The sequence below is a fragment of the Maylandia zebra genome, linkage group LG3 (assembly GCF_041146795.1).
Source record: "Maylandia zebra isolate NMK-2024a linkage group LG3, Mzebra_GT3a, whole genome shotgun sequence".
Classification (NCBI taxonomy): domain Eukaryota; kingdom Metazoa; phylum Chordata; class Actinopteri; order Cichliformes; family Cichlidae; genus Maylandia; species Maylandia zebra.
In genome coordinates, this window is record NC_135169.1 from 43,499,146 (window position 1) to 43,523,770 (window position 24,625).

Sequence of the window (24,625 nt, forward strand, 5' to 3'; positions counted from 1 at the left end):
GTTTCCAAACAAGCAAATCCTTTTCTAATTGCAGTGTCATGAAGTTTCAAATTTAACATCCTAACCGAGGTCTGCAGAGTCTGAGGTGTAGCTACAGTTTCTCTGAACATTGCATGGACTGACCTTGGGCTAAATTTGCTTGGACGTCCACTGCCGGGAAAATTGTGGCTTTGTGTTAACACACACCTGAATGCTCCACACTGGCAAATTGACAAAACATCTGCTTTTACAGAGGTTCTCACACCTGCTGATGATCCGTTAATTAAGTGTATTTGATCAGCATCACCTGGCTGCTATTTACCCTCTTAAATCATATGAAAGCAGTATGGTGATACTTAGTTTTTCCACGTGTCTGCACAGAGTCACCTGAAAACTTTCTTTTTCACGACTGTAAGTAGAGGGTACAGAGACAGCTAAAGAAAAGTGTTTCGTTATTTAACTTAAGTTAGTGGATTCTTAGCCAAACAGTAATTTTAAACAATCATTCCTGCTCTTTGAGAAGTCGCCGGAGTCTTACATGTAAAGACAAAATCCAATAAAAGCAATTTAGCAACAGCAAGCAGTGCTGGTAAAACTGTTCTCAGAGTACTTTTCTTTCTGCAGTAGCAATATTCAGTTTCTCGTGCCCTCAGGAGGCCTCAGTATCAGCAGCAGGCAAGTCGGCCAATGACAGGTCTGACTGCAAGTCATCTAATTGTGATGTCTTTACTTTAACACGACTTGGTGGCCTAGCCGTCTGACACCCAACCACTCACTTAATAATCACCCCCGCTAGTGTGTTTTCTGCTGAATCGCTTCTGTCTGGTGCGGGTCTAGCCTCAAAATACACCGCCGAGTGTTGCGTTAAAAGGCTGCTCTTAAAACTGTTTTTTGAGAGACATTTCAATTTACTGAGAGATATTTCGAACTAGTTGTTTTTCTAGCAAAAAAACAACTAGTTCTTGAGGAGCGCTCATGGCATGCGTCGCTCAGTCACAGGTCATTTGAGGATCCTGGGTACTCGTGCTCTTGCCCTGAGCGCCAAATATGCCAGCACTGTCACTCCGTCAGCAGCAGAGCCAGAGACAAAAGCTTCACTTCACAGCCTTCGCTTTCTTTTCAAACACAGCACGTCTGTGCAGTCTGTCAGAGAAATAAATACACTACACCAACAAACGGAAAAGAAAAGGACCAAGAATTGCGACGTGCATCACCTACAGGTGTTTATTGTGTACTATCGAGCATGTGAAAAACAGTGGCACAGAAATGATGAGCCAAAGTGTCCGTACGCAAGGGCGCATTTCTAAAGGTCACATCCAAAAGCTCGTTCCAGGTTGTGATTTGAAGCAGTTGAAAAACACCAATTGATATTCCACCATAACAACAGCACTCCTGAGTCGTTATGGATTTTGCCCAAATCTCCTCAAATCCCCAGTCCCTGCTGAGAGCAATATCCCCCCTACCTAGCACCTGGAGGAGTACTTTTGATTTAATGTCTTTCAGTCTGCTGCAGAATGAAAAAAAAATCTCAACCAATTTTCTGAGAATGAACCAACTAAAATAAAGCCACAGAAAAAAAAATGGCAAAATTACCAACCCGCTTTATTGCAACTTGGCTCTGATTCTTAAATTGGATCTATGAACACAACACACAGTGCAAACTTCACATAGACTCAGCTGATAACTTAATAATAGCTTACTAATAAGATATGAATTTCTGTGTGTACTTGAGTCTCTAATTATTATTGAATATAAGTAGGTTTTAGATGGTTGGTCAGATAAAAAATTAAAAATCTAAACATGTCATCTTCGATTCTGCTCTTTCATATGTTTTGCATGTCGTCACTGCAGAAACTGAGACGTAGAAAGAGAGAAAACCCATGTTAGTTTCTCATTAATCCGATGATTTGAAGTACTACGAGGTACACATAGTGCATATTATGCTTACTATCATTTCATTTCTTTTCCTGTTTTACTGGGAGTTTTTTTCAGCAGGATGCTAGAGCCATAAATCAGCCAGGCTGGCATTACAGCAGAGCGTAGTTTATTGCAAAAACTTGCCAAGCAGAAATGCCAATATAGGTTTGAGATGATTTAGAAACAGGGGCGCCATCAGACTGTTTAGAAGAGAGGACTGACCTGCCTTCACAGTGTGAAAAATCCTCTTCACTATGCGTCCTACTCAGGTCCAGCAGATGTTTACACTCCTGCCTTTTTTTAATGACCATAAAATGCAACCTGGGTAGAAGTGGAACATTAAGCTCATGGCTCCAAATAGGCCAATGCTTATTCAAAGCCAGCTTTAACCACAGACTGTAAATAAAAGATGGCCACCATAATCTCGCCATTACTGTCGTGCTCTGTAATGTTGTTTGATCCGTTTGCACAGTGAAATTAAAACCTCGCAAAGACAACCTAACTGCCTGAACATCAATATATTTCTGATTTCAATAACAGGACTCACATTTTGGTGCCTGAATTTTAGTTTTATGGGCAACACCATCATATCTTCCTTCACAAAATCCACAAATCTGCTCTGTGATCTTATTTTTTTATTATTATTGCTGTTTGTCAGATGTCATTTAAAATGCAGTAACAAGAGTCATTTCAGTGACTCACGTTAATTGAACTGAAGCCTTGCAATAAGCTATAAACTGAGCCAGCAGCCACATACACTTAAAGCATCCCCACACTTAATTATGATTAATTCTGAGTATCAGTGAAATTCAAGCAGCTATTTTATAAAAGTGGAACAAAAAAAAGCTAACCTGACAGCAGCTTTTTGTAAAGTTGGCCATTTTTTACACAGGAGTCTATAAAGAGTGACTCGCTTTTAGAGCCACCCTCAAGTGGCTGTTCTAGGAACTGCAGGTTCGTAACTGGCTTCATTTTTCAGCCCTGGTTGCTCGGCTTTAACAGACAGGTGTAAGTCTTTTTTTAGCAAATAAACAACAGACTAGCAGCTGATTAATGCAAAGCCAACTCTACCTGGCTCAGTTTTTATACCTGAATAGAAAAGAATGAAACAAATCTTTAAATATCTGCTAAATGTTGTATTGGGCACATTGTACATGTCCCTTATAATGAGCCTGTGTTTCTATTGCCCCCTCAGGGCGACAACTGTATATTCACAGTGAGATCCAGGAACACATACACACAACATAAATGAATTATGTAGCATACGCTCCAATAACATTTGACTTCCCATCTGCTCTCGCTTAAAGACATCTTGAGCTGTTCTCACCTGCTCGCACAGAGACACGCATACACAAACTCAATCTCTACATTTACGCAATCTACATAACCAGCGATAATCCACATTATTCTGATTGGCCGGGAGCACACAGGCACACGCACACTGAGATGTAGTGCAACTCTGTTACCACGTAGCTCTGCCCTTCTGTGGTTACACACACCCGCTTCACAAACACACACTTGCATATAAAATCACCGCAGCAGCAGCACATCCTTCAGCAACATAATCTAAGACACAATGAGAAAGCATCGGCAGTTTGTCACATCCAATAATATCCAATATAGTACTTAATATAGATGACTGTATAATGGAGGGGAATGCATGTGTGCAAGACACAGAGAGTTAAACAAAGGAGAGGAGTGCAGAAAGTAGGTCCAATACTGTTTCTATGGGGATTAATGAGATACAAAAGTCTTTAACGTTATCATTATGGGTACGAGAGGAGTGGGTGACTGTGTGCGTTTGCGTATGTGTGTGTGTGTGTGTGACAGAGAGATAAAGTCAAAGCAAGACGGAGACAAGAGAAATGAGAAGTTCTCTGTGAAATGAGTTTAGCCCCCCCTCGGCTGCTTTTCTATCTTTGGATCGATACCAGTTTCTCCCATGTAAGTGGGACAACGTTTGCCAAGAAGGGTGAAGGAGGTCAATAAAAACACACAACATGTATAGAGAAGATTTCTGAGTAAATCTTATGCCTTCCTGTCTATTTTGAAGTACGAATTAAACTGCGGCCTCTGAGCAACAGCTGCAGGCACCGTGACTCAGAGAGGGTCACCAAAGGACCCCGGCAGCAGCGAGGTTAGAGGAGTATATGTGAGCCTTTGACTGGAGGGAGTTGGTTTAAATCCCTGGATTGGCTTGGCAAAACCTGACAGGAAAAGATGAATGAGTAACATTTCCCAGTAATTCAAGATTTTAAGATTTTTTTTTTCTCTTCTTTGAGCAAAGACGTACACATCCAGTGCCCTTGAAGTCTGGGAGCTGTACTCGCCAGCTCTCATACGAGGAACACAGTCAGCAACTTTTTTAAAGGAAAGAAAAGCTGCAGAACCACGATTAATATCCTGAGTTAAAGTCCAGTGTTTTGCAAGTCCATTTATCTATCCTGACCTCCTACTTGTACCGACTTTGTAGCTCTTTCTGCGTCACCTGACTTCCTCTTTTGCCCCTGTCATAACTGCTTTGACCACTAGAGGTCACAACAAATGTAAGTGGGTTATAATAAATGACTTGTTTTTGATGCAAGGACAGTTACAGTGATGTACACGTGAACCATGGCTGTTTTAAAAAGAATCCTTGGCATTACGTTCAAGTTCAATCCAGCATTTAAGCTCTGAGAGATGTTTTAGAGCTGTGAGAAGTGCAGTAACGTCCAACTCTGTAGGTTATTCCATTCACTATAGTACAAAATGATTAAAAGCTGTTTTGTCTAAATGGCAGTCTAAGGTTTAGCCATACCACATCTGTGTATTTGAATATGCTTTTGGAATATGCAAAACAAGTTTCAAATCTCTACAGCTTGATTTTCACACCACGTTTACAGTAAGCTGTAAGTAATGGCTTGGGAAGGTTGGAAGTTGTACAAGTGAAACCTCAAACTACTGCACTATTTGTAGCTGATGTAAGCAAATCACTGCGCAGAATGTGAAATGTGTCTTGCGACTAGTTTATCGGCTGACTTTGCTGTAGTTCTCTACAGGCTATTCTGTCATAGCGTCCCCATCAAACATCTGGCTGATGGTCTTTTCTTTATGTGTAGTCATGTCTGAAAAAGTTTTTCAAAATAAAAGCTGAACTGACATCAGTTCGAGGTGCGTCTTCAACACACCCAGATGTTCTGGTATGACGTCCAACCAAGATAAAGTTTGTGACTGCAGAATTATTTTTCAACTACCTCTTAATCAGTTATAATAAAATTAGATAAAGGAAACATTGTCAATTAAAAGAATGTGGAAAGAAATACTGTTCAATGGTGATTAAAATGCAGAATCTCAAGCTTCCTTCCTACTGAGCTAACTGCACATTTAGCCAATCCCATCACTGAATCTATAGTTCAGACATTGGTGTCAGAGAGGAATATTTATAACAATCCTATGCATTATGTTCCTCGTGCAAATAAATGAAACAGAAGTCCAGATGTGCATAACATAAATAGTATGGATAGATTTCTAATGATATTTTTTTAAATAGCTCTGATAATAAAAATCTATGTACATGTAAAAGATCTGAGGCCATCTTCTCACAGCGGTGTACTAACTAAATTAGTTGTTGTTTAATAAAAAACAACGAAGCATCTAATTCCTGCAATAATCTGATCTATTTTTCTGACTTTGTAAGAGGCCATCCGACTAAACCTCTGCAAACTGCATTCAGTTTGTGCCGCTGTGTTGACCAATTTAGATGTCAGGGTTTCGACCAAGTGTCACATTTACTAATTGGGAGAAAACAAACAAAAGTTGCACTCTTTTCTAAACACAGGCGCAGTCAGTTCATTTCAACATCAAGCGCAAATCATAAGATGCTCTTTTCTTCACCGTAAATCAGGTGTTTGCACGCTTGATTTAAAAATTCTCCTACCTATATTTTAAAACTTAAGAAAGAGACTCCAAGAAATACATATGTAGCAAGGTCAGTCACAAAAATTTCCGAGTTCCCACCTCCTACATGCAATCTACACTACCTGCCCAGCATCACCATGAATACACTGCAACTTGCTAGAGAACAAAGGAGTCAAAGAGTGCAGTCATTTTCTCAGGAATTGGTGGAGACCAAAAATGAGCTAAAAGTAAATTTAAATAATGTATTTGCAATGTTCAGGTGACAGATAAATCCAAGTAATAACCAAGGACTCTGAAGTTCCCTCCAGAGACTTTGCTTTATTTCGTCTTATGCCTCTAGGCCACAGATGTGTCCTTGATCCAACACAGCTTATTTAAATGGCTAAATTACCTCCTCAGCATGTCTTGGAGTTCTCCAGAGGCCTGATAATGAACTAATCATTTGATTCAGGTGTGTTGAAACAGGGTGACATCTAAAACCTGCAGGACACCGGCCCTCGAGGCCTGGGGTTCGACACTCCTGCTCTAGGCTTACATCAAATGTATTTACAACTGCAGCTGTTTTCAAACAGTCTGCCGAGTATGTAAATCAGCAACTGTGTGTGGACACATTTGCCTAATCACATTTAGAAGGTGAGAATATGTGTGTGTTTACAGCCATCTCCGCAGGTCCGCTAAGTGCTAAAACATCCATAAACAGCAAACACAGAAACAGCAAAATGTTGCAGGCAATAAATTTGTATCATTTGAATTATTTTTCATACGTAATTACATAAAGAATGATGATCAACAAGAAAACAGGCAGAAGAACTGTGGTATTGATGATTTGCTATTCCACGCCTATTTCTTATGCTAAAGCGATTCCATCACCAAATCTCATATCCTCTATTCTAAAGTGAAAGTGTTAGTGCATGAGCATTTTAAAGTTTGATTAGGGGACTCTTGTTTCCCCGAATGAGTCACATTAAGGCTGGTTGATCGATTCACAGATCCAGGGGTCGATGCGACCTATCTGAGGCAGGCATGAAAGAGCTTTTGAAGCGTTTGACCCTCATCCGACAGCCTACTCAACCAGCAGACCTGAGCATTCATTACCCAGATAATCACACTCTTAGCTGTGCACACTTTTGTGTTTTCTCACAAAGAAACATACATACACGGGTACAATCTAATGCTCCTACGTCTATGTATTTATTTATCTGGTAAATCCATGTTAGCTGGGTATACTTGTTTGTGCGGTTTGAGGATGTGGGGTCGGATTTGTATGTGTGTAAATATTCAGAGGTAACAGGCTGTACAGCATGTATTCGGTCTTTGAAGCCAGCAATTAGCAACAGGCTCATTGTCAGGGTGTGAGATTCACGCATGTGACGCTATCGTGTGTCTGCATACGTATGCAATCGCATTGGTGCCTAATATCTACTTTGATCTATCTAAAAGCATGTTTGAAGCTGCGACTAAGATCCAAGCAGACCAGCGACAGATTTTCATGCTGATAATGGCAGAGTGGACAACCAACGCAGTGAAGAGGGAAGTAAGAATGAGAAACGAAAGGAAAGAAAGAGTATAAGGCAGAAGAATAATGGCAGAATGATCCAGAGGAGGAAATGAGAAAAGTGTCATTGGAGCCTGTAGGCTGAAAAGGCCAGAGAGGTTTCCTGAACCATCAGAAGACAGATGAATGGTTAAGTGTGTATGAATGTTTCATTCTACTTCTAGATCAGGACTGCGTTAGAAAATGAACTTAATGAACGTGGCTCTGGGGCTGAAGGTTAATAGCTGCATTTGTAAGATGGATCTGAGGGAAATACAACTGGATGGGCTCAGCCGTTGGAATAAAGCATAAAATGAAGAATGAAAAATGTATCCAACAGAAAACATTGGGTCAAGTTGGGACATAGACCTGCTTGCCATCACCTACATCCAGATGGTCAAGCACAGACGCATATCGCCATCACGTCCTCGTGACAACTGACTCCTGTCTATTAACCATTCTCATCTGCCTCCAAATCCAATAAAATTCTTCTTGACAGACTAACACTAACACCTCTAAACTGGTTTGAATCCAGTCTTTTCAACCATATTCGTTCATTAAATTCCTAAATTTCAAATCCCAGGAACTACTGGTGTCCCCCAGGGATCTGTCCTGGGGCATCTTCTATTTAACATCTGTCTACTTCCACTTGGTCATATCTTCTGTAAGATTAATATCAGTTTCCATTGTTATGCTGATAATAATAATAATGTATATTTTATTGATTGCTCTCAGTGAAGTTGTGGGCAGCCACTAATCAGGCACCCGGGGAGGGACGGTAGCTTGCTCAGAGGTACCTTTAGGGTAGCTGTTCAGTGGATTCGACCCCTGACCTTCCGATCATGGGGTGACTATGCTACCTACTGAGCTATCCCTGCCTACACACAGCTGCACCTATCTACTAAACCCATTACCACCCTCCCACCCACCGCCCTGTTTCCCTCCAGGAAATCAAATCCTGGTTCTCTTGCAACTTTTTCAAATTGAACAGTGATAAACCTGAGATTCTCCCCACTGGGACCAAATCCACCCAGTCTAAATCTAACAGTTTTCCACTCCATATTGATAGCTCATTTTCTCCCTCATCTCAGATTGCAAATGGCTGTAAACTGTCTAAAGTGGTAGAATCAGCACTTCTTTGAGTTTCAGCTACGCCTCAGCACTGTGACTTTCAGGAAGGCTGAAGTGTGCAACAGTCTTAGCTGGGTGTACCTATTAAACTGAGTGTTTTGTATTCAAAAAAAACGGACAGACATCAAAGGCAAAATCCCGATTCGGCTGTTTTTGCTGTATCTTCATTTTTTGTCACTGGAAACACAGACACACGCGCAGTAATTCGACCTATTGTTAATATATAAATATTCAGTGGCGCAGCGTTAAAATCCTGTTTTGGTGGGACAGCGATCTACCCGTAGATAGTACTGATTCCATAATCACAGATAACCTTCACACCGAATAGTTGTGTAGACAGCTGTTGTATGATGCAAACCCTATACAGAAGGAAAATTCGTCTTCCAGTGTTGCTATAGGATTTACTGTGATAGAAGGATGGCTACCGTTTCCCTCTCTCCCTCATTATTCTTGTTTGTCTGCTACTTTATTTCCTTTCTCAGCTTTTCTCATCGACACTTCCTCTTATTGCCACATCTTCTTGCTGATTATCGCCTGTCTCGTCATTTCACTTGTTAGATTCCCTCCTGTCTGTCTCCCTCATTATCCCTCCCCCTTTTTTGTCTCACAGCCGTCTCCTCTTTCCCCCGTTTTCCAGTAGCATTGCTCATCTCACACTGGTGCTCTCGCTCATCCTATCTCTGTCATTTCCCACCTTTGTTGTTTACCAATTTTATCTCCTCTGACTCTCTTTCCACAATCACTGCCATATGTCCTTATTAATGTCTCTTAATGCTCAGCTCAACGTACCATTCAATCAGTGGAGATCCTGCCGTGTAACACCTCATCCTGCTTTAAAATTCCCATTCTACTTATCCATTTTTGTTCCAGTCTTTTTCCCCTATCCTCCTCTTGCCCACCCATTTCTTCAATCCATTTGTGCGTAATCTGGTGCTGCAGCATAAACCCCAAACCTGGCTTATATAATCTGATAAGAGTCCGCACACACATGCATACTTACACAAACACACACACACAAGCTGTCCAGACACGTTGCATGCATGACTGTAGGCTGGTACAGAATGCAATGTGTACATGTGACGATGTGTTCACAAGTGCATGCATTAGCAGTCGTGAAATCTTGCAAGTGTCTGCTTCACTGGACCTGGTGGCTTGTATGTTTTCATGTTCATGTGTGTGTGGGAGTGTGTATGTGCAGTCAGGATTGTCATGGCCGGTGATTTCCTGATTGGATTTAGGAAGGGATGACCATCATTCGAAAAGGAGAGGTACACAGGAGGACAATAAAATAAAATAGAACACGAGTTGACGACATGCATTCCTAAATACTCTAATCCAGGCTTTCTCTCTGTGTATTACTCCCTTCACTGCACATATACATGCTTTGTTCAGATGCTTGCATTACGTGGAAAATCGATTTTTTTTGGGGGGGCTTATCTGTATGTTCATTGAAGTTTGGTTTGGCCTCCTCTCCCAGCTACTCAGTCCTCAGTGTTACCACGTTCAAAAGGGCATTTGTGTCAGCGTGAACGTGAAAATAAAGCTGTTGTTGTCTTTCATCTTTCTCACTGAAAATAATGGGCTCTTTTGTAAATCCATTTCAGAGATGGAGTGTTTTCACTGCCTCTCTGAGTTGCTCCTGTAAAGCGAGGAAAGGGCAGCGCGGGGGTTTTATCATACAGGAAAGCACTGAGCTAATGAAAGACGTGGTTCCATTTAACTTTATTAGTTTCACCACAGCTCTGTCACTGCCATTTGCCGAACACAAACAAATGAAACACAGTCGTGCTATCCATCTGCTCGGCCATCAAACTGTACTTCTTCTTGGCATCGCTCGCACACCCGGACACACACACGCGCCGCGGCACACCTCTTTTTGCATCCGTTCAAAGAAGCAGTCATTTCTTATCACTGCGGGGGTATTTACTTTTGAAATTAAAGAAACGGAGGACAGAGAGATCAGGCCTCAACTCTAAACATAGTTAGGTGTTTAGCCAAAGAACTTGCAGACTCTTAGTTAGAGGAAAACAGTGAAGAAGCAGTGGAGCTATGATGAAAATAAAATCTTGGTGGAACAGAAGGTAAAAGAAACGAGATGAGAGGTTTTGGGAAAGCATCTGAGGATTTAATTAGTTCAGTAAATTAAAGAAATTAGACTAATTATATTTCAATTATATGCTAGTCTGCACTTATAGCAAATCTTTAGCAACATTCTGTAATTAATAGTTAATCTTCAAAAGTAGATTTTGTTATTATTTTTTAAATAAGATGCTTTAGACTGAACCAGTCGTTCCTAGCTATTTTGGCTTATGTCCTCTCCCAAGACACAGTGTAAAGCACTTTGTGGAACCAGTTAGATTTAAGCTGCTATGGAATCAATGTACGGTACCTTTAGATCTACTATACTGTCTATAAACAGTACACATAATACTGATAAACTGCAGTCGTGTGAGCACTAACCATGTGACACTGGTCTTTCTGGATGTCATGTTCTCATCTCAACTCGTCACATACCGACACTACGTGACAAATCGCCTGTATGTTGTATCTGATAGGGTTATGGTTATGGTTGGTGCTGGAATGGAAGGGTGGAGCGTGTGTTGCAGGCACAAGCGGCATTCTGTTGGATTCAATTGAGAATCCGGAGTGGATCATAAGGACGCCGAAGGGTACCTTTCGTGTTACTATGAGACACCTACGATGTGACAAATCGTCGGTATGTTACGCACTGGGAATGAGAATGATCTGGACAGCAACCATCGGGCAGTCACCGGTCGTAAGGGAAAAAATGTGCATTCCCAGACTGGTTGGTGAGCGGTTGCTGGAGGTCACTGGGTAAAATCAGTCGTATTCATTCACTCATCTTCACTAAGCCAAGGATGTAATAGAGGTTACGTCTAAGTCAGCGTTCTCGCACATGTACAGTTAATGTGAAATAACCTCCCTAGTGTTTTTCCGTCTCCCTCTGCTCTGTGGCATATGTGCAGCCCCCTCAGTTCTGTCTGTGCTAGCAATAAGCAATTACTGTTATAGAGGGTGAATAACACTACATGAATCAAATGCAACATTGACTTGTAATACACAGACACAGTTCCCCCCCACATGTTGCATGCTCCAGGTCCAACAGTTTTTCTTGCATAAACACTGTATCGCTGGGAGAAAAGCTAGCATCATCGAGACCAACAAAAACAGTAAAGTTCTACTTATAAATCCATTCAACTGTATTAATAATCAAATAATTTCAGATAAATAGAATTCAAAATATTTGAAAAAATCTCCTTTGGCAAAGATGAAGTATTCCCAGCACTCGTGCCATTTTTGGAGCACTGCATGCACTGTATGTACTTAAAGTTCAATCTCCTCCACGGTGATCCTTCAACTTGATTTTCATTTCCAGTTAGTGCGCCAGCCTGTGAGAGAACATTTTTCGTGTGGCCAAAAAACTGTATTCACCGTGCTCTGAGATGGCACACTGCCATGCACCGCAGTTCATATCATCAACTCCAAGTTGCATTACACCAGAATACTGCACTGACAGGTTCACCTGGCGGACGAATGGACAATTAATGTTTAAGCAGAACGACTCACCTGGCTCGCTCCCTCTTCAACTGAATTGGCTGAAGCTCTGAACATCAGAGACGATCCTCCACATGAGACCTGAGTCAGTTTGAAAGAGAAGTTGATGTTTGCTCTCCGTGCAACTTTGAGGTCAGTGATGAAATCGTGCATCGCTTGGTGTAAGTGGCCAGAATGGGATCTAAAAATAGCAGCCGCACTGGAAGTTGAGTGGACATGCCTGAAAAGATGACCTTGAATGTGAAAAGGGCCAAATTTTAACTGGGTGAGATTTTCACCGGCTCCCAGAACTTTTTGGTCACATTTCACATTTTGCCACATAGATAGACATGAATTTAGAAATTAATTTAATACCAATGTCCTTATCAATACTGATTATAGGCTGGACCGCAAATGGTGTAAAACAGAGGCCTAGAGGCATTAACATCAGCATTAAAGCAAGTGTTACATTATCCCTGAGTCTAAACAAATACAGATTAGAACAAAGAATTCCATATGATACAAATATGCAAAATTTGACTAAATGCACGACTGCTCCAAGCCTTTATTTCTTTTACTGTTTGTAGTACCACTTGGAAGTCACACAGACTAAATGCCTCCGCTTCTGCAAAAGGCTGTGACATAAAAATGGAGAGAAGCTTTGAGTGGAGGTGTAAAGGCACGCAGGGCGAGCGCAGCGCAGACACTCAAAGACCGAGGTTCCCCCAGGACCTCGCGTTTAAGTCCGCTTGTACTTTAGAGAGATACAGAGTGTTGCTATGTATAGGTGTGATGATTTTTATTTGTAAACTCCACGTGAGCGCATGTGTGTGTGTCATCAAGGCCCGGCAGCAGAGGTTAAAAAAGAGACACAGAAGTAAAGGCTCTGTATAGACGTGTGCGAGAGTAAGTCGCTGCAGCAAAAACTAAATCCATGAGCAAAGGAAAAAGTGCGCATGGAAGCGCGGAAGTTTAAATGTTCACGCTCAGCATTCATACTAACTTATTTATGCATGATATGTGTGTGTATGCGTGTGTGTGCGTGCACGTGTTAAGGATGAGATGGGGAGAGGGGAGGTGGGGGTTAGCATGCGAGCTCCCTCGGGCTTTTTGCTATCCTCTCTGTGTGTGACATTAGCAAGGGATGGAAGTCTGAGCACTGTGCTGCCAGTACCTCTCAACATCACACACACACACACGCACAGAGGCAAAAACAAACAAACAGAGGCTGGCAGATACTGGATATGAACATCTGCAATATGACTTGCGCTTGGGGAGAGAAGAGTGTGTGTGTGTGTGTGTGTGTGTGTGTGTGTGTGTGTGTGTGTGTGTGTGTGTGTGTGTGTGTGTGTTTGGGAGCGTGAACAAACCACATCCGTGACTTCCCATCCATAGAAAAGCGAAGGAAGATTATGCTGATTGTGAGTTGCATAACACTGTACTTGTAAATGGCATTATGATACTGCATACATTACACTACATGGATTATCTGAAGCCACATTTTGGTATTCCTGTACGCCTCACAAGAAACGCATTGCAAGGAGTGCGGGCTTTGTCTGCTATATAACACAAAACAGATTAAGATCTGCTTTGTTTTACACAGCGAAGAAATATAGGGGTGTCTTTTCTCGAGAAAATGGAGAATTCCTGGAATTACCAGGACTTCAGGATATCAGGTCTATTTGTTTTATAAACTGCTCTGACAGTGTTGATGTGAAGCCACACAGAAAAGGTTAAAAGGACAGACAAAGACAGAACAGAAGGCGTGAGGAGGGGGGCGGAGGGGCAATTTGATATTGCTGCGTTGGTGTTAATGTTGCACCAGCACCATGATTGCAACTGACCAGTTTATTTGATGTAACGTGATAGCTTGGTGAAAAACAGGACAAAGGACAAGTTCGCCTTCAGAATGTTCTGAAGAGCTAACATGTGACCACTGCTATTGTTGTGAAAATGCATAAAATGCGATCTATTTTAACCCAAAGTATAATCTTATCCCACAGCTAGCAGACTAGTTCTGTTGTCGAGATCTCGTCTAACCATGAGCGAAAACTGAGAAATTCGAAAAAAGAAGAAGAAAAAATATGCATCATTTACATCTGTTTTATTGACCACTTATCCAATTCAGGGTGCTTGGGGGGCTAGAGCTGCTGCAGTCTGGGAACCTTGCGAATCACAGTCATTCAGACCTGTGGCTAATTTGAATCCGAAACTCAACCAAACACACATAGGAAGAACGCGCAAAGTCACAATAGAAAGGGCCCCTGAGTCAACCTAGTATGAAAAAAATGAATCAACATTGCCTTTCGGTTTTGTGGCATGGTGGTGCAGTGGTTCGCACTGGCACCTCGAGGCAAGAAGGTTCTGGATTCAAATTCAGGTTGGGGCCTTTCCGTGTGGACTGTGCATGTTCCCCCTGTCCCTGTGTGTCCAAAAGCATGCTTTCACACACACACACACACACACACACACACACACACACACACACACACACACACACACACACACACACCCTGCAATTGGATAAGCAGAAGAAAATGGATGAATGACCTTTTGGTTTCACATACGACACAAACCCAATCTCCTGGAGAAAATTCTCTTTTGGGGCCATCTAAGACAGTAATTTCACATACAAGAATGACAAAGCAGATAAGAAAGACATTAAGACAGGGCACACAGAGAAAATTAAAGTGGAAAAGTAACATAAGGGTAGACAGGAAATGCAAGAAAAAACAGGGCAGGAAACCAACAGAAAGTAAACCTGTGTTGAAAAAAGGGAGGTTTATCAGTGGTAAACATATAGACGTTCACCCACTTCAGGATTTTATCCATTCCTCTTTTAAAAGAGCGTACACTTCTTTCTTCAACCATCCAGTGCAAACCTGTCCATTCAGAAAAACTGTAACCTTTTCCATAACCTGCAGCCACCATTTCCAAACACCAAGCCGGGTACATTTGGCTCTCTAAAGCTCTCAAATGGCTAAAATGGAGAGGCTACATAGTCCCACCAACTGCCAGGTTTGGCAGGGTTGTAGGTCAGATTTTTTAGATCAGGTTCACCATCATCAGTGTCGCTGACTCTTTGTTATAAAGCGGGTGTTTAATTTCTGATCAGATTTAGATGGTGGAAGCAAATACTGTTTGAGTTTTTTCAAGTGTCACCCAGGGCTGGTGAGTGAAATTTACTGTAGTTCAAAAATTCTTCAAAGCATTCTTTATAAGCAGAGCCCAAGGTTGTTCATTTTCACTTGTGGAGCAGCCAGCAACTGAAGTTGATTGAGTTTGTTTTTCCATACACAAATTCCACAAACTGGCCTAGGGCTTAAGCGATTTAAAAGGTCATTGTATTCTTCATCTGTGCCCATTTTCACAGTTGGCTGGATAAGTCTGCAATTGTCCATTTCACATCTTTCCTCCCATTCATGATATTAAAAGAACAGCTTGCACTGATTCTGGCCTCAGAGAGTAGCGAGGAAAGGACACAAGCAGGGTTGCGTCTGTTTTTCACCCTCTCCTCTGTCCCTTCTTCTATCTTCCAGAAATCGTAACTGCTTTAGTCAGTTTTCTTCACTTAGCACCGTTTTATTCTGCCAAGCACCAAGCCATCCCTAAAATGTAATTTAAAGCAACAACAGCACTGCAGACGACCATAAGCAAAATATCCGGGACGGTCTGCCCTGTGAATCACCGCATGAGGATCAAGCACACGCAGAGCAAGACACAGACAGCCACAGACATAGAGAAAGACACATTCAAAGACACAGTCACTACCTCTCACACACTGTGGTGAGTCCAAGTGTGCGTATCATATGCTGAGGTTACTCAGAAAACAAACGGCTCTCCTCCACCTCGGTGTTTTCTATTCTTAGCAGCAGCAGGGGGAGCCTCTCTGCATATCAATGCTCGGCTCATCTTTAAACATAATCTGGTGGGATGATAATTGTAATCAGAGCACTATCGAATGTGTCTGTCTGCAAAAGAGTTTTTTTGGTTTTTCTGCAACAACTTTTGTTACATACGTGCACATTTTTAGATTTTGTGGAAAAGCCTGTCATTGTTTGCCAGATGATGATGATGGTTATTTTATTAGAAACAGACCCAAGGACTTAAGGACATAGAGATGACTGAGAGCAGCAGAACTCATGTGGGATTTTAACTAATCCACCAAGATCAATGAGACAAGGAGTCCTGGCAAGTGCACCTCCCTCCATGGTTAATTTGGCACAGGAATATTCTACCAGCAGCTTCAGTTACCAAGTTGAATGAAGAAGTATCTGCCAAACTGATGAGCAATGAAACACACTCGAGTTACATTTACCATCATCCTGTTATTCCTACTTATGACCACAGAGGCCAAGCTGAACAATCCAGCCACACTCTGAGGCATTAATTTGTTGGGGTGCCTTCGGTCTTCCTCCCTTACATCAGTTGGGCTTCAGTCACCTCCAGAGCAAAACTTACGCTTTAAACGTGTCGGTTTGGAGCAGTAAGGCACAACTCTTACTTTGAAGGCGAACGTTCTCCGTTTCAAAGTTTGCATCACACCTTTCTCAAGTTACATTACCCTTAAGGAGTAGTTAGGGAGTGTTTGCAAACAAGTGGGTATCATCCATGCTAACTACAGGTGAGTGCTGCAGTCTGCTAGTGACCAAAGGAATCACATAGACATGTGACCAATTTCACCTAGTAACACAGCAACCATTCACTAACTTCATTATACATTTTCCCTAGTGAACAGAGGTAATGATGGGAATCACTAGGCCATTTCCTTGGAATTGTTAGTCTGCCTGTCTATTAATCCCGCTTATTAGTTCTTCCTTTTGGGACCCAATCAGCTGATTTCAATTCGTGTGTCGTCAGAGGAAAATGCCGGAATGGATACTGCTTTTATTTGTATTGCACCAAAAGACAGAGCTTGATGATAATGTGGAAACTACATCCAGGACAGACAACATGCTAACGCTAAACTAGCCAGACAGCATGCTACGCTAGCCAAGAACCCAGAGTGAAAGTGAATGAATGCCAACCCCAGCACAGCAGCCATAGCTTGAATTTCATCAGATAACAAACAGATGAACAGTCGTGCTTTCAGTCTCTGTTGCCATTCACTCATCTTTCTAAAGTATAATCAATGTGGTGGCATTTGCTTTAAAATCTCATTGTGCTGGTTTTCAATTTCGCTTTGTGCTTTCGGCTTCGTGTAATACTAATAGAAAGATCATATGTATGTCTGTAACGTCCCGGTCATTAAGACAGGGATTTGTGTTGGTGTGAGGGGCTGTAGCCTGTAGGTTTATATAGTTAAATGGTAATTAAGAGACAGCATGTTTCAGATCATTTCACAGAGGAACATGAAAGTAGTGTAACAAGCAGTATAACAAATTAAGGAACGTTAAGCAGTAATGTACTGTATTACTTCTGTTCTGTGTAATACGTTACTTTTTTTCAGTAACGACCCCAAAACTGCTCACAACAAAGATGGGAAATATTTCCAGCATGGTAAATGGCCTGTATTTATATAGCGCTTTACTAGTCCCTAAGGACCCCAAAGCGCTTTACATATCCAGTCATCCACCCATTCACGCACACATTCATACACTGGTGATGGCAAGCTACGTTGTAGCCACAGCCACCCTGGGGCGCACTGACAGAGGCGAGGCTGCCGGACACTGGCGCCACCGGGCCCTCTGACCACCACCAGTAGGCAACGGGTGAAGTGTCTTGCCCAAGGACACAACGACCGAGACTGTCCAAGCCGGGGCTCGAACCGGCAACCTTCCGATTACAAGGCGACCTCCCAACTCTTGAGCCACGACCGCCCCGTAATGCACAAACATTTGACCCACACCATCCAATTAATTTGCACCAATGTGAATTCTCTGATATGCTGCTTAGGGATCGTGGGAACTGTCAAAGCAGAGCCAATAAGAATTGATAAGAGAACTGATAAGGAATCAAATTGACAAGTGATATCGATAATGGAATACGAATTGCTAAATTCTTATCAAGCCTGTATAACTGAGGGCTTGTTTACCTGGATATGTCTATTTAGCACGCAACCTTGAATTTGGATAAGCTGTAAGAGCATGGATGGATGTGTATTTAGTAACGACCTCTTGAAATGGCTGTGTTGAAGAATTGAATCCTAGTAAATCACTGAATACCGGGGAAAGCAAAACAAGTTATTTCCATGCTTTCAAAAAACAATTCATGCAGATTTATCCATTTCCTTGTGGCTTGCACAAGGAGACGTTGAGTTGAGCGTGCTGCCTGCAGCTCACAGTGGCTGCTTCTTCTGGTTTCATTACTACCTTTAGTATTTCAAGCTAATTTGCCAGACAATGCCAAAAAAGTCTGTTTTTTTATGACTAGCCAATGATGGTAAGCACTCAACTCACTGACACTGAATTTTTTGCGTGACAGTTCCAAAATAAAAGCCAACTAATGGCTCACCAGCTTAAATGCTTTTAATATGACGCTGCAACAGCAACAAGTGTTTGGTTTGTGTTATCCTGTAATATAATTTGTAGAAAAAAATCAAATAATGGTCAGTTGGACACATTTCAGCTATATAAATATCAGAGTGCTTTCATCAATTGGCCATAGGCTGAGTCACCACTGTGTTACCTCATTTTTAAAACTGCCTCTTTAAACCCATACACCCCTTGCTCCACCCTTTTACTTAACAGCAGTACATAGAGAGTATTGCATAATAGATTGTTTTACAGTTGGTTAATGAGCACTTTTTTGCCACTTACTTGTGGAGATAAGCAAAAAGGAGCAAGACATAAATAAACTAACTCAAAAATGCAGAAAACAATTATGTCTTATAAAGATATTAGATTTTAAAGCAACACTCCTTTTTCTAGCCTGACATACCTACTTTTGTCTAAACTGATGTTTTATGACTGTCATAGTTCCAATAATCATTCCTCGTGGCTTTTTAGTATGAGTTTCCATATCAATTTGGATAAATACAAAGAGTTCCAGGACTGAATATACAAATAGGTGATTTTACTAATTGTTGATTAATGTTGAGCAGAACTATAACATCCTGACATCTGGATATTTGGAATCCTGACATGCGTTTGCCAGTCAAGTGAAAATGTGGACCAGGCAAACTGCTGCATGCACTCAGTGCTTCAGGCTACTAGTTCATAATTTGTAGTTTCCCTCTGAAGGATTAATTGAAGTATACAGGAGTAAGGGCTAAATCAGTTTGCCATGCAAGTGAGATCACTGTTGAGACACCTCAAACTGCTGTCCAGCTTGGAAATCGCACCATTTGGCCATAAACTGAGACTTTGAGAGCAATTTGAAAGTGAGTGGAATGAGTGATGTGAGGGCCCTGGCAACCTAGCTGAACCTGTGAGGGATATCAGGATGTTATTAAATCTGCAACCGTCCTTTTTATAGGATTTTTAAACTCAGAGGTGTTTAAATCAGACTATATCTGGAACCTGTATTGCAATTAGTTGACTGTGTCAATGATTACTGAAATTTAAAACAGGATTTAGCCTTCTTTGACACTTTGCCATGATGCAACGCTTTATTTTTAATTTCATCTGTGCTTTAGTCACAATATGTTGAACGCGTTTTCACTCTCTCTCATTGCGTTATGATTTAGATCGTGCTGTAATGTCTAATTTCACAGCTCAAATTGCCAAATGCCCATACTGACTGTTAAGCTTTGAGTTTGATATTATAAAGTTCACTCCTTGGTCTTAACTCACAGTGCGTTTTCCTCCGGTCGAGCAAACACTGAGGTGCCATTATGTGATGTGGCACTGGGCGCCACCCATGGGTACTGGCCACTTTCCATGAATGTCAAACACTGTGTCAAATAAAAGGATAGGCCAATGGCTTCGTGTCGCAGCGAGAGAAGAGATGAACCACTCGATATATCACTGTCCTCTCATTCTATTGTGTTAGTGTACTTAATTAATCAACCTGTAGGCAGGAGGCCGTGCTTTAAACCTCGAGGGGCGACTCACTGTTCAGTTGCAGAGAGATTAAAATGCCTCATGAAATTATCTAGATTCAAACAGCAGCCAAAACAAATGATGGAGATGGAGTGAACTTTTAAGATTTTGGATAAAGCCGCTGTCCATACACAAGATAAACACAATTAAAACAATGAGGGCGAATAGCTTAGAAAGCCTGGGGATGAGAGCTGAAAGTTTAATGATCCCTCTTGGGAAGAGGTGGCATTTTACAATATAATTAATACAATAGTTTCAAATATTTCAATTTTAAATAAATATTAAAAATAATTGCGATGCAATTATATAGTATGCAAAGATTCCATACTAAAATCAACAATAACTTAATAATTGAAAAGACGATTACAATTAAATAAATTCTAATACATTTAAATGTGATATTGTACTATAGTTTTTTGTTGTTTCATGTTATATTTTATGATCCGCCCACATTTTAGTTAATCACATATTTTGCATTGCATACCCTTTAAGCTCACCAACCACCATGAAATTACCTTTTAGCTAGAGCATCTACAGTGGCAACACAATTTCAAATCAACCAGTTAGAGAGTAGCACGGTGGTAACTTATCAATCCTTTTGTTTGCCTTAATGGTATTTTTGCATTATATTACACACCAGGAGTTGTTGTATTAGTCAGTGCTAAAAATAAACCACATTGTTGATGTTGTAACTAAAATAATTCACTTCATCAATGCAAGGGCACTGAATCACAAATAGACTCCAGATGGTAACATCTCAGATGCAGAGGAAGATGGGTCCTGCATTTACTTTTGATGTCACTGCACTAATGAATCAACTAAATACAAACTGCAAGGCCTACTTGCACACCCTGGTAAAGGCTTTCATGACAAATTTGCAGTTTCTTCCATGCAAAAGACAGTTGGAGAGCAGCATTAATAGTTCAATTGAAAGAAGCCATACCATAAGTACAATATGCTACTAGCATAGCCCTTCAAGTCAGAATCTCTCTCAAAGAGGAGAACTTCCCACACATAAGGTGATATGCTCAGGTCACAGGATTAAATTTGGTTGTGACGTCCTGAGGCTGGGTTTGTGTTTCTCATGGAATTTGTTAACCACTACACAACAAAGCTGCTTTTTTAGCAATACATTTAATTTTCTTTTTCTTTTAGCTTATCCAGTTTCACGACTTCATGCCATCTGCTCATCCACAATTCACAAGAATCGCTACTAGAGCACTGGTCATAAACCTACAAATAATTATCACCTAATTAGTCTTCACCCAAATGTTACTCAAAGTCAATGTAAAGATCACATTTGTCATTTTACAGATGATAAGCTATGAACTGTGAGAGATCATAAGTTAGTTGAGCTATTATCTCAGTGTTGTTCTAGTCCCCATTGATGAGCACAATAACTCACAGGACTGTTAATGTTTAAGTTCAAATCACTATTTAATAATAATGTGCGCAATCATTTTAATTAGATTCATGCAACTATGCCGTGTATTCTATGTGATACAATCTGTTTTAGATCCCGTGTTAATATTACGTCCAACTACTGTTTGCTTTTAATAATCACATCAGGGCAGCCAAACTAGAATTCTGGTACAGTTATCATAAAATGGAACGCAACTACTTTGGCATGATATATTAACCCTGTTGGGTTTAAGTTATCATCATTATGCTTTGGAGGCAAGCATAAAGTACTTTTTTGGAAAAATTTTAAAAAGACATGAAAGCATAGGGTTAGAGTCATCACTGAAGATGACTTTGTCACGAGAGAGTTGAGTGCATATCGCTTATCCATTATGTTATATATATATGGGGGATTTTTTCACACCCACGTTAAACACATTATTTTCTAACTTGTCGTCTTAATTATTTTATTTAACTTTTTTCCCCCTAAGATTATTATGTTAAAGTATGTTGCTTTTTGAGTTTGGCTTTAATGTCTTTACTTGCATCAGTTCATTGCTAGTTATATCACACCAGTTGCTGTATTACACTTTTACATATTCAAACTTGATGATCTATAAAGGCTTTGACCAGTATGGACAAATATAATAAACAATCAGTCAGTGCCATCAGGAAATATTTTAGCCCTTGAAGTTATAACAAACAACTGATTAGTGATCGCAACATTAGGCCAAACAGAAATTTGGCTACATGTAGCCTACCACTCAAACAATAAATCAATTCAACAATTCATCAATTAAAAGAACATGAAAATGTATCTTCTAGCTTAATAGAAGTTCCTGCTCCTTTATGCTCCTGCCAACATGAATAGGTCTTCTTTTTTATATTTCACAGTATTGTCAATATAATCTTCTTCTGGTACACAACTCAAAACAAGGTTTTGAAAGCTGGCACTACTAACCGTGTGTAACAAACACCCACACACAGGAGAAAAAAGGATTATGACCACAGGGTGTTTCCTGTCCCTCCCAGCTACTGGACAGATGCATTATGCTTAAAGTAACAGGTTCCCTATGCTCAGTAACCACTAACAACACAAGAAACCAGAGACCGGTGCCAGCGAAACACATAATCAGATTAACATGGACAAGAATAGAGGCCAAGATGTGGGTTACCACCCTCTGCTGTGGGGAAGTGAGTGTGTTGTTTAAGTCATTAATGGATTAGCTGAGGATACCGTCACAGGAAAAGACGACAGACAGGCAGGGAAAGTCCTGGATATTTCTGGCATGCAAACACCCTTAGCTAGTAGGCACCCTCCATTATGTGCATACACAATAAACACACAGACCTAGAAACAAAATATAAATGTGGGAACTTGACCAAATCATTGTCAATATTGACATTTCTAGGATTAGGCGCTACATAAATAATGAATAAATGCATGTGTTTTTCCTTCCAAGCACCAGGTTTCTCTGCACTTGCAGTTATTCACAGTCACTGCTCACACAAGCAGCCAAAATCATACTGTTGCTGCTTTTGGATTAGTTGAGAGCCAAGATATAAAGCAAAAGAATGTATTATCATTTTTTAAGGTAAAAAAAAACTCTTGCTGACCTCAAAATGTGGATATATTTCCCTTCCAGGAACCATCAGACTTATTTTGACCCTTTATTAATTCAGAAAAACAGCTTTGTTTGTCTGAATTGTACAAAATCGCTACCTTGTAGACGTGGCTGGATAGCAACACCTGTGTAAAAGCTGCTTAACACAAAGAGTTACTCTTGCTTATATGCTGGGGATGGATTAAGATATGCAGATAAATTTATAGCCTACATTTCCTTAGACAGCTTGGCTCCTTGAATTATTGAGAGGGCAACATATCTTTGGGTAAATTATTTATCATTGTTGAAAAAGTTCTCATCAGTAGCCTCATCATGTACCCCGCAGCCCAGCCATCATCATTAACTCTCCACCGTCATCATGCTCTATAAACCATCAACGTCATCATCCTCATCTCCATTATTTTGTTGCCAACTCTTCAACTGTTATAAAATCACCTCCACACCAATGTGTAACATCTATAAGCAGCAGCATCCATTTATGTTGGGACTGCCATCATTAAAAGTGTCACATATCAATCAGCTTTGGTATCATCACAACTCCTTCCATAAATACGTTCATCGCCATCATCGTCACCACCACCAGAATCAACAAATCGTCACAATAATCAGCTCTTCTAAAGAAATGCAGGAACCTGAATGGTATTCACCCAACTTTTACATTTCGATTATCATCAGCCTTATTTCAAACTCACAGGATTTTCCTTTCATATGCGAAGCTACAGGCCGCTATTGTGCTGCTATTTCACCCCTTACAAATCTATTACTCTTGCGCGCCCTGACCCGGTGCACAGTCCCCTAGTACCCAGGTGTGTACCTAACCCTAACCATAATCTTACGTCCCCGCACCTTCTTTTCTTGCGCAATCCCCAACCCGGCTCAGCAAAGGTTATAGGTCTTGGTAAATTTTACTCCATCGTTCGCTCTCCAGCTGAGAGAACAGCCGGCGTGGATCAAGATCCTTTTATCATACGACACAGGCTACGCTGGTTCTCACAGGAGACTGCGCGCAGGACAGATGCTTAATTGGAACGGCACTTGAATGCGTCTCTCGCGCAGGGCAGGACTCCGCGGTGTCGCAACACACCTGAGAGACCTCCCTGGTCATGCGGGGCACTCCGGTGTCTTTCAGTTTCAACGTCTATCTCTTCCGCCTCATCGAAACACTTTCTCGCTCCTTATTTACGCACACATGAACCAAATTCTGCACCACGCAGCGCCCGCTGCTAGGGTCTAGACAAACTGTCAAAGTGAATGCACCTCACATGCCGGCACACTTCTTAAACACGGTGACTGTCTCCTGTCACACACACACATACACACACACGGCTCGCGTAAGAGCAACAAAACAGTTTGAACAATGCACATAAATTCATTATAAGAGCAACAGTGGCGCGATATTTGTGTCCTCTCACCGGTTTGGTACTCTGGAAAAAGCCCAGGTCGCGATCCGTTCATTGATTCACTGGCTGGTGCCTCTATCTGTTCATCCCTGCCCTCCGCTCGTTTCCTTATCCACCAGCTGAATAAACGTCTCTCCTCCTCTCAAGCGGCGGCGGCGGTGACAGAGCACGCGCACTTCACCCGCTGGCTCGCTTGCGCGCTCT

General features: G+C 41.2%; 1 protein-coding gene across 5 annotated transcripts in view; it reads right to left on the reverse strand.

The window, feature by feature from the left end:
- The window catches only part of slc8a4b (solute carrier family 8 member 4b), a 126,227-nt gene extending 101,602 nt beyond the window's left edge, over positions 1-24,625 (reverse strand). Inside the window, exon 1 of one of the 5 annotated variants that reach the window (XM_076881896.1) lies at positions 24,434-24,625. The gene's annotated coding sequence lies outside the window, so the exon portion shown is untranslated. The remainder of the gene's footprint in view (positions 1-24,433) is intronic. The other 4 variants (XM_076881894.1, XM_076881898.1, XM_076881897.1 and 1 more) reach the window with 4 other exon arrangements.